Source organism: Saccostrea cucullata, unplaced genomic scaffold (genome assembly GCF_032062105.1).
Source record: "Saccostrea cucullata isolate Sc308-1 unplaced genomic scaffold, CSIRO_AGI_Scuc_v1 ctg460, whole genome shotgun sequence".
Taxonomy (NCBI): Eukaryota; Metazoa; Mollusca; class Bivalvia; order Ostreida; family Ostreidae; genus Saccostrea; species Saccostrea cuccullata.
In genome coordinates this window covers 445,753-457,306 of record NW_026931468.1, presented here as the reverse complement: position 1 = coordinate 457,306, position 11,554 = coordinate 445,753, and the positions used below count along the sequence as shown (strand labels likewise).

The window sequence follows — 11,554 nt, the reverse complement described above, 5'->3', positions numbered from 1 at the left end:
TCTTTGACGCTTCATATCTCGAAAAGGGTGAATATTTTGATAAGCAATATTGAACAAAAGGTTGCTAGATTAATGTGCTAAACAATATGCATACTTTGAATTTTTGTAAAACGGCCCCATTAAGGACTTGTAGGAGTGGCCCCTAAATATTTATATAAAGCATATCTCCTAAACGAAAAGAAATCTCTGAATAGGTGTAGAACAAAAAGTCTTTGAAATCACAAGACCTTTTGTTTGATATCAAGAAAAAGGGTCCGACTCCTCAAATTAGGGGCTGAGAGGGGTCAAAAGTCTTTCATCTTTAACTCTTTCATGATTAAAATTTTGTGATTCATTACAGAAGCAAAGATGTTCATATTAACGATTTGCAACAATATATGATAAAATTTTGATCATATGTTACGTAATTAGGGGTCACAAGGGGCCAGAATGTCAAATCTTTGACGCTTCATATCTCGAAAAGGGTGAATATTTTGATAAGCAATATTGAACAAAAGGTTGCTAGATTAATGTGCTAAACAATATGCATACTTTGAATTTTTGTAAAACGGCCCCATTAAGGACTTGTAGGAGTGGCCCCTAAATATTTATATAAAGCATATCTCCTAAATGAAACGAAATCTCTGAATAGGTGTAGAACAAAGTCTTTGAAATCACAAGACCTTTCGTTTGACATCAAGAAAAAGGGGCCAACTCCTCAAATTAGGGGCTGCAAGGGTCCAGAAGTCTTTTATCTTAAACTCTTTAATGATCAAAATTTAAAGATGTATTTTATAAGCAATATGTTCATATTAACGATTTGCAACGATAAATTATAAAATTTTGATCATATGTTACGTAATTAGGGGTCACAAGGGGCCAGAATGTCAATTTTATGACGCTTGATATCTCGAAAAGGGGGAAAATTTTGATAAGTAATATTGAAGAAAGGATGGTCAGAATAATGTTTTAAACAATATGCATACTTTGAATTTTGGTAAACAGGCCCCATTAAGGACTTGAGGGGTGGCCCCTAATTATATCAGCTTAAGCAAAAATGAAAATAAAAAAAAATTATTACACATCACAGTATATTTCAAACTCAGTTTAGTCCTATCAGATATTTACAGTAAGATGAATAAGAGAACATACATAAATATCCCAAAGATGATTTATATTTGAATGGACAGGAGTTGCTGAAATTGTCACATTTATTCTCAAAATTTGGTTGAATCCTTTCCCCTCCTTCGTTGTACTCTGCACAGGAAAACCCTTTAAAGAATGTACAATAAATATGTATTATTTGTAAGGATTGATTTATTCTATGTAATTTTACGATTAATTTACTCGCACACTACAACTCGTTTATTACGAACTCGTTATAGTGATGTTACCGTGGGTCCTCAGCTATATGTAAATTTAATCAATTCCTTACATGGGTACGGTGGCGGATCCATAAAATTTGAGAGTGGGGGATGGAGGTCAGGGTATGGTCCCACATCCGCACCCAATGCCTTGAATTATTGAATATCGTGTATTTTTGGACATAAAAAGGGGGGTAGGGCGGATAAAAAAATGCTGTTGTAGAAAGTAATTTCGTAGGTCCCATTGACTTTGCTTTGACCGAATTTTACACTGTATACAAATAAATTGAGATTCTATTTTAAATCAGCACTCACTGTAATTTAAAGGCAGAGATTTTATGCACAGCCTTCAAAAATACCTGGTCAGGGTAGCCCTGTCACTCAATTTTGTGTAGGTCCATCATTGGATGCTGGAACTTTATTGACAGTTGCTTGCTGGACCCTGTGTATACCCTGTACACCTTGTTTGGTACTCGTGGTGACCTTCTAATTAACTTTTCATCCTTTGATGTTTACTGAACATGGTATACAGAACTACTGTATTACTATCAGGAAATTTTTTAGGTTGATAATATATGAATGAAATATACCTTTAGTATTTGAAAAGAAACTAATATAATATGCATTTTTAAAGCCACAAAAATAGGATTTAATACACAAACTTTTTTAAAATGAAATTTCGATATAATTTTTAATATGCTTAGTGGTAAAGTAGAAATGTTATTGATCAAGTTCAGAGCAGCACTGTTTAAAGTAATTAAATTTAAAAAAGTGTATCTTATCATGGGTAACTTACATTTTTCTTTTTTTATTCAAATGACAATTTACAAACATGTTTTAAGGTGACAAAGCCTTTATTTTCATAGTTAGGATACATGAAGCCTTACAGTGCAGGTATTTTTTTGTGAAATGTAGTTCACAGAGCTCTCTTTTCATTTAATAAATACATGTACATGTAAATGGGATTCCTGGGGATGAATGAATTAAGTCTAATTTGGTTGTTACAAGAGTTGTTTTCACACAATTAACTCAAACTTACTAACTCAAAATTAACACAAACAATAACATGTAAAACAATCTTTGCTTTAATATTTAAATTGATAGTGTGAAATACTTTTTTTTTAAATAGGTAGGGATGTTTTCAAACAGTCAAAATTAAATCAATAAAAAATTGAGAGGAAAAACTTTTTACTTCTAATTCTAAAATTGTCTCAAAATCCCAAACACAGGTAAAGTTTGACACCTAGGGTATTTCACTGTGTATTAAATCACTTCCTGTGTATAGAGTTTAGGAGACAGATGACCACAGGTAGATTGCTAGCCACCAAGGCATTCACACCTGTACAAAATAAGCCCCTCCCTCACCTGGAATTTACCACCCGGTAAAAAACCTCTGCCTTTAAGGCATATTTCCGTGCCAACAACAGTGGCGGCACAGGTCCCAGTTTTTGTAATGACATTCCAAGGGCTCATGATACTCTTTACAAAGCCCAAAACTACCCATAACGCTCTACAGTTTAAAGTAAAGAATTTAATGTAAAAAAAATACTTGATAAGAAGTAAGTTCTCCGAAAAAAAACCTTAAGTAATCAACCACATTCATTGATTGTTATAATTCAATTTAAAAAAATGCATTTATTATGTTTTTTTTATCATAAGGAAGAAAAATAAACATACATGTAGCACAGTTATTGTTCATTCTAACAAACAACCAACGTTAGACAAAACCTAAAATTCATTGATGTTCGTTACCTATGATATCCGTATCGGGGCCACATAACTCAAATGTCGCATTTCTCCATGCATTTATAAGACAGTGGTATTTGAGAGGAGCCATGTTATTACACTTAAGGGAAATTCTAGAGCAGCCTTTCTTCTCTTCCGATACAAGCCATTGCTCTTTTGTTCTTGGACAGGTGGGGACTCTATTAACATCAGTCAAACAAGAAGGAATTGTAACGTGCACATTCACCTAACGCAAAGAAAACGTAAAGGATGAAGTCACATATCCCAGATAAAAATAACAACGTTTATTTTTAGTCGTAAATATTACGAAAAGTATGAAGAGATCTCTAGAAAAGTCAGTGAAGATACAGATGTTATGAATTAATGGATATGGAAACATTTTTTTTTATTTCAGAGATAATGTAAAACAATGTACCTCTCTGCAAGTATCAGCAGAAATATAAAGACTGGTATGCTTGTATTCAGAACAACTGCAACCGTAGGGAAAACAAACATAAAGTTGATTTCAAAACGAAAGAAGTGAATTCTTTAAAAGATAAGAAAAAAAATATAAAAGAAATATAGAATGGAAACGTGTATTTGTATTTACCTTTCATATAGGTGTTGATAATTTTTGATTGTAAAGGAAGGAAAGTTCTCATTGTAGGTTTTATATGGATTAAACGTTGACTTTCATACTTTTTAGTACAAATATCTCACACACGCAAATCTGTCGACAGACTGTCATAATATATCAATCATCCTTTAATCTCTGAGTTTTTGGATTAAAATGTGCTGTTTCATCCTGCACAAAAGAACAAAAATAATATCGTTAGTGTTTTAGGTGTTGATGAAAAAATGAGCTGAATAATATAGCAAAAGAAGCTTGGGAAATATGACAAAGAATCAGTGAGTTTATTAATTACTTGTTGCCTTGGATTACTTAAATGTAAAGTTACAAAATGATCCCCATTTGGTATAGTACATGTATCTGGTATGAAGCTCGAAACGATAAACAAAAATGAGAATATTAAGCGATCAACAAAAAAACCCATCCCACTGGACTATAGAATATATATTTCAATGCATTGTTCGCTTTTCGCAATATAAACTTAATTCGTGATGTTCGAACATAAAGTCGTAAAAATTAAAGATATTTAGATGGAATACAACATATTTAAATATCCAAGCAGTATCCAAGTATTTTGAATCTATACTGTTTTTCAAAAAAAAAAAAAAAACAACACACACAAATCCAATAAAGGTTTTCATTTAATTATTTACTTTATTTGATAAACAATGATACAAATTCTTGAATGGTATGTTGTTTTTTTTTAATTAAAGGAAACTCTTTTTAATATTAATTGTTAATTAAAGAAAAAGTATTATATATATATGCATGCATACAGCACAGTACATATAGATACATAAAGGAATTGGAGGAGATACTTTTCTAGCGGAATTTAGCAGATTAACAAGAATGATGTTTTCATTTTTTTATGGATTAAATGTAGATGCATATGTATGATGTATATCCTACCTCTATTAAAAACATAAGATTGTCGATTAACTCCATACAATGTAAACATCACGAAGAAATATACATGTATTTATCTTTTCTTTCATGGTTTGAATGACAGACCTTTAAAAAAACGTCAGCTATGCATGTAAGTAAATTGAAGTTCGTATCATACCTGTATAATATGAATCCATTTGACCTACATACTTCATCCGAATACAAATTTGCGAGATCTATGACTAAATCTATAACTGATATATCATAATTAAATGCATTCTATCGTAAAATAAAACAATAAGACGAGGCTTCAGCAATACATACGTTCTACCATATCACACACACACGCGCGCTATGCTTACTGACTATTTTTAGGAAAGGTGATTCCCGAATATCTTTTTTTTAGGCACACGTCAATCAATTTCAAGGCTAAACATAATCTAATTATAAGTTCTGTGTACGATCAATCACTGGCTTAGAGTAAAACGCTGAGTGGAGTAGAGGCAATTGTGTGGAGACAAGGAGTGGAGTCTGTAATATAACAGAACATAAAGGTAAAATAAACTGAATTCTATTTCATACAAAATATTTGATGGTTTTATCCTCGAGGTAAAAAGGAGAAAACATTATTCACGGAGCATGTTTCTTTCACGCATGCTAACGTTTCGTAGACTTTTTCTAGGATATTAAAAATTTTACTGTTGCCGCGAATCATTCTCTATGATATTTGATCTGTTGCTTCATGGAAAGTCATTTGGTAAAATATTGCTGTAAAGAGTAAAGATTATGACTCTTTCATCGCTTAATATTGATGAAGAATCCTAACAAATAAAATCAACAATCAACAAATTACTCCAAAGTAGATATATGTAGGTAGGAAAATGCCTGAAACAGACTTTTAATGTTTAGATGCAGATAGAAATTGCTTGCATATACATGTATCTTGTACATATGTTATTAAGTATCAAAATGGTACTAGCTTTGTAAGAATTGAAAGATATACATTTATGATAATAATATCCTTCCTTGATAGTACCGTAAATGGTCATGTCAACAGGAATACACATGTAAAATATGGAAGCCATATCCTCAGACAATTAAATGTGATGGGAAGATAAGTAACACATATTTTGAAACACCAAATTAAGAAATTAGTAAATTAAGAATAAGCAAGTATAAAAAAAGGAAGTGAACACGTATGCATATCTTTCATGTTCTCACTAAAATTTAAAGTAAGTGAATTTTATTCTTTTTTTTTACTTTAAGATTCAATCATTTAAGAAATCTCTTTGTAAGAACCTAAATTTTTAGTCATTTTTAGACATTTTATTATAAATTGATATGCATTACAGTTTAAATTAGATATTAGATCTATTTGCACACTCGCAACACTAACATCTAACACCATCTTGTGTAGGGTCAAGCAAGAGGTCAAATTTTATCAACCAATCAATTCGTTGTCTTCAAATCATTGTATAATTCTTGAGGCAAATAAATCAAGAGTTTTTCCGAATCTGCCCTCTGACGTTACCCTCTATGGAATGCTGTTAGATGTTAGTGTAGCGAGTCTGTGAGAGGATCTAACATCTAATTTCAATAAGATTGTATTAAATTGAAAATGTTATCTTGTTTACTCGAAATATTAGCAGAATGATGTTTTCAGAAACTGGCTACAAGGAAGTGCATGCTGCTCATAAACCAACAAGTAAAAGTATCCTGATGATAGAGAGTTAAGCATTTATCTAAATTGCACAATTGAAATATCCTCGAAATGATAATTTGTTTGTGAAATTCATGTCAAAGATGATGGTTTACCAAGGACATGGACACTATTACATTGAAAACAGTTGAAATCCGTGATCTCGAACACCGATATCTAAAATGCCATGTGTATCTCTCTCTCTGTCCCCACTCTCTCTCTCTCTCTCTCTCTCTGATGACTTTCAATTTCTGATAGGAAATTTCGGAAAATGTTTTCAGAAACTGATATAAGGAAGCGGACATTATTGTTCAATCACATAATAAAACAGCCATAATGATCCCGAATTCCTGAATTTAAAAACAAATCAAAAGCGCCAACTTTAATAGAAAAAAAAATTAAAACAAAAACTAAAAAATGATTTTCAGTTCCATTGCATTTCAGCTAGTTTATGTGCTCTCTGTATTGTCTACAGAAGGTCCACGTACTGGGTAAATTGATTAAATTTTTGTTTGCATTTGTTTTAATTTTTGAAGACGTTAACTTTGCGTAAATTATCTGGCATGCATTGTTATTTAAAAAAATGAGACATTTGTATTGCAGAGATTTTTTCAAAGGATGTTGTGCCCACACATATTGGGATAGTGACAGAGAAGATTGTTTTGGTAATTAATTATTCTTCCTTACGATAGCCTGAAAAATATATGTATATATATATTTTATACCGGAGACTTGTATCTTCTGCAGAATGTCCTCCTGGGTTCTTAGGATTAAACTGTAGCATACCTTGTGACTATCCTTATTATGGAGATTTATGTCAAAGCGTATGCAAATGCAACAACAGTTCTTGCAATTTCAAGAACGGATGCTTTTCTACAAACGGTAAGATATGTCTGGTAAATATCAGTCTATGTATCTAGTTTCAGTAGCTTGAATGGCTGGTATGGCAGTGAGGCAAGACACTCTGGGTAAAAGTCTTAAGTTCAGTTGTAACCAAAAAAGATTTTCACGTATTGTTTTTACATTGTATTCCTCTATTTCATAGCAAGGAATACTTTCATACGCAAGAATTAATTTTTTCGCGGGCTCATTGTCTCTCGTACATACGCGAAAATTGTTCTAGCAAAATAAAAGTGAGTAACAATATTAGGGGAAAAAATGAAACAACCTCGACTTGGTCGTTTCTGCATTAGTGATTTTTAATGTAACTTATATTAGTTAGGAGAAAAATGAGGCTGTATGGTATGGTGGCAAAATATATGTTATCCACCTATTTTTTTGTCAACATAGCATTTCATGTCAAATCAAGATAACTTTTTCAAATCAATAAAAACTTTCAGGTTTTTCGTCAAACACCGACTTTTGTCTTGTACAATCAATATAAACTATCGTATTTTTGCGATATCTATCTCCACGTAAAAGAGAAAATTTATCTTGTATCGCGACTAGAAGTTATCTCGTCATCTCAAGATAGCCCTAATTACAACAGAATGTGATAGCGTATCTTGACTGGAAAAGATAAAGCTGTTAGCTAAAATAGATACGATTATATCCATTATACCTTTTAAATGCAGTTTCAACAACGTTTGTCTCATTGCAATGCATGTAATAAGTCTTTTTATCAATGATTGTGTAATAAATTTCAATGCAGTTTATAATTCGTTTACGGTGTCATGTTGCTTATAGTTGTATCTAGTTGATCTTGGAAAATGAGATGCGATCTTAGGTACTGTCTCAGGAGTAGATTTATAGGCAGTCTTAAATGTATTCATCTTAGTCATCATAGTACTCTCTACAGCAGCTTAAAACTTAACTAACTCACCACATGTTTTGTCCTTTGAAAATGTGATTTTATATGTAAACGTAAACTGTTGCAAATAAAGTATTTATGCAGTTTATGAAAACATGATCTAACATCAAGTATCAACCTTGACCCCCCCCCCTCTCTCTCTCTCTCTCTCTCTCTCTCTCTCTCTCTCTCTCTCTTTATATATATTCCAAATAAAAATGAAAAACGGTAGACTCAAGATTTCAACTTTCTTTTTTTTAAATAACTTATATGTTTTCAGTTTATTGGAATAATAATAATTACATGTAGGACATTCTGAACAAGTAACTCTATAGTACTGTACAATACGGCCTAATCCCTCGTTGAATTGTACGCAGTAGTTTCCTATAAGATTAATGATTCAATCAAACTTCGAATTTCCTTGCAAAGATAATTCTAATTTAATAATTTTTGATATAGCTATAACATTTGAACGGTTAGGGCTAGAGTTTTTATTCCACACAATTGTAATTCTTGTGGGAGAAAAAACATTTTTTCACTTAGTAAGAAATTTTACCCTTTGACATTGACCTTGGAATTTTACATAAGTTTAAGAAAACTTCATTTTAAATAATAAATTTCGAGCGGCAAGAGCTAAAGCATCCGAACTTCACCAAAGTAAACCTTTTTACAAGGCCCTCCTTTAGATACAAACAACTTTGACCATATAACTTTGACCTTGAAGATTGAACAATTAAAAAAAAATACCTTGGCCATATACTTAACAACAGGTTAATATTTTTTATGAAATACCAAGTCAGAATGGTATAATTTTTTTATTTAGGAAACTTCATATCCCTGTAAAAATTGGGGTCTTTAAAGATCGCAGATTGTGGCACGGAATCTGTCTGACGTTAAGCTAATTTCATTATAACGTCAAACTTTTGGATTTTGACTTAACACATGTTCATAGACGCATACTTCATTTCTTCTTTTAGGCGCAACGCACTTCAAGGTGGTAATATCTTTTTATGCAAAACGAAAAAAAAAATAATTTTCTAAAATAGAAGACCCCCATCTTTGAGTTTACCTAAACAGCATGTGATTTATTTTTTAATGAATCGAAAAATTAATTTTTTAGGAAGCAATAATATGTCAAGATGGCAACCTCGAATATGACGGACTTTTTAACTGAGAAATCTTGTTTGGGGTACCTAACCCTTATCAAAAACTCGTCTGATACCACTGAAGGAAATGTTAAAAGGCTGTCACAAATTTTTGTTAGATTTTGGAATTGCGACCTCTTATTTCACTTTTTGATCTGGCACTTATTTCGGGTTTTCTAGAGCAAAACATGGACTTTGCACTTATAATCATATGGGAGGCAGGGAGGCGGGTATCATTTAGTGAGCTCAGTGCTCACTGTACCTTTATTTATTTTTTATTTTTTTAGATTCGTTGGCTTTCTATAGAATGTCTCTGGTTGTAGGGAAAAACCGAAATTAAAAATAAAAAGACAAAACCTTTTCTTTTTTAAAACAAAATCCATATATATATATTTAATGCACTTTTCTTGTTATAGCGATATTTAAACCATTCAAACTAGATGTTCTGTGATGTTCATATTCCATATGAATATGCTGGCAGCGTCTTTGTTTTGCTGATAGAAACCCAAAAAATGTATAGGAACAAATAATAAAATAGGAGGTGCACAATGGTAATATGTAATAAAAACTGTGAAAGTTTCATCAAATTCCATTCAGTGCTATGAGAAGAGTTGCAGATAAGAGTTGGGTACCCTAAAGCGTAAAGATAGGCGGACAGATGGACAGATAGAAGAACAGATAGGCGTACAGACAGACCGGAGGACATACTGATTATTATATACCCTCCAACTTTCCAAGCAGCCATTCTAAATGATTCACAAAATAATGCAAAATAGATTGATAATTGGCATATCATCATCATCACAACTGTAAATTAAGATTCCATTTCCCAGAAATGAAATGTTTTATTTTTGTTCTTTATTATTAGATGCAATGTGCTCTGAAATTAGAATGAAACTAAGAACCGTCTATTTGAATTTGCCAAACGCTAAAGAGGAATTGTTGCAAATATTTTTTTTTTTGAAAAATGTTATTCTTATCATTCGTATAGACAAGCATTTTTACTAGTAGCCTATTTATACTTACTTGATGTGGAAAGTATATCCGAAAAATTGAATGGCAATGTATGAAAATTTAGAGAAATCATACCTTAATCAATTCTAGATTTGTTTTTAATCATCAATTTCTTCATTTCTTTGTAATTAGAAGTTTTTGACATCACAATTAGACACTTGTAAAGTAGTATTAATGCAGCATACATTGACAGTAAAGTAGAGATTGTAGGGGGAAAACATAAATGTTGATAAATATTTGTAGATATACATAATTAAAAATGTATACAACTGTATCTACGTAAATACGTTATTTATTTAAATTTCTCTATATAGGATCCATCTTGTTACGCATGGGATATAAAGAATGCAGTATCAGCCATTTTTCAGGTATTATATTGAAAACTTTGAACACTGTCAAAATTTGAAATTTAACGATGCATGAGTAATAATTAAACAATGTTTTTGCAATTTACAATTTATGCCAAGTTTAATACGTGTGTTTGGAATTTTACTTTTTATGAAGACTTTAAACACAATTAAATGAGACCTTGAAAACTGTCTTTGCATTTTATATTTTAAAACTTTATGAACATCTAGCAAATTTTTGAAATTGTTTATAAAACAATTTCTTAAACTAACAACTGTATGAAATTTGCAAAATTACTGTTTTAGTTTTGCAATTTATGGATGTGTATACAAATCGTTTATTTTCAACTCCTTTGTCAAGTCCGAAAAAAATGTTTGATTACATTCATTTTAACAGTGCGAGGAACAATTTTTCCCAGGTCAAACTAATAATAAATAAAGTGTATTTAATAACTTTCAGTCATGCTTCCGCCTGTCAGTACTTTCAGTTTCATTAATTGATCATGGCTATTCTTGTCTCTTTTATGATATCGTGTTTTGTGAACACTGTCTTATTATTCGGTACAGCGCTCTGCACAACGGAAACATACCACGCTTTAATGTGGATCGAAAGTAAAATAAATAGAACCAGCTATTCAAACAAGTTACATGTATATACGATACAAGGAAAATATCGACTTTACTAAACAATATGAAATAGAAGTCAGTCATGTTTAAAACAACAGAACAAAATAAAATTGAGTTTGCCGTCTCCTAAAATTTGAATTACTGTACACTATAGTGGCAAATATTACGTATCTCTTTTTCTTCTCCGAAACTATTTTGATCGATAAGTAAAATAGAAAAAAAGTAAAACGTTCGTAAAATCAATACAAAAATAATTCCCATTGTTTAAACCTCAAATTTACTCAACAAAGTTTTCCTTTTAATCCAGAACCCAACGGTTCTCTACATAGGACTTTGAACTTGACCCACT

At 31.4% G+C, this 11,554-nt stretch overlaps 1 long non-coding RNA gene across 1 annotated transcript; it reads right to left on the bottom strand.

Annotated features, from left to right (window-relative positions):
- Positions 1-1,158: 1,158 nt before the first annotated feature.
- Positions 1,159-4,930, bottom strand: LOC134232697 (uncharacterized). The gene is made up of 3 exons (XR_009984830.1): positions 4,763-4,930; positions 3,096-3,315; positions 1,159-1,251 (listed from the first exon to the last, which is right to left on the bottom strand). It is a non-coding gene; the product is annotated as an uncharacterized LOC134232697 (long non-coding RNA).
- Positions 4,931-11,554: the final 6,624 nt, after the last annotated feature.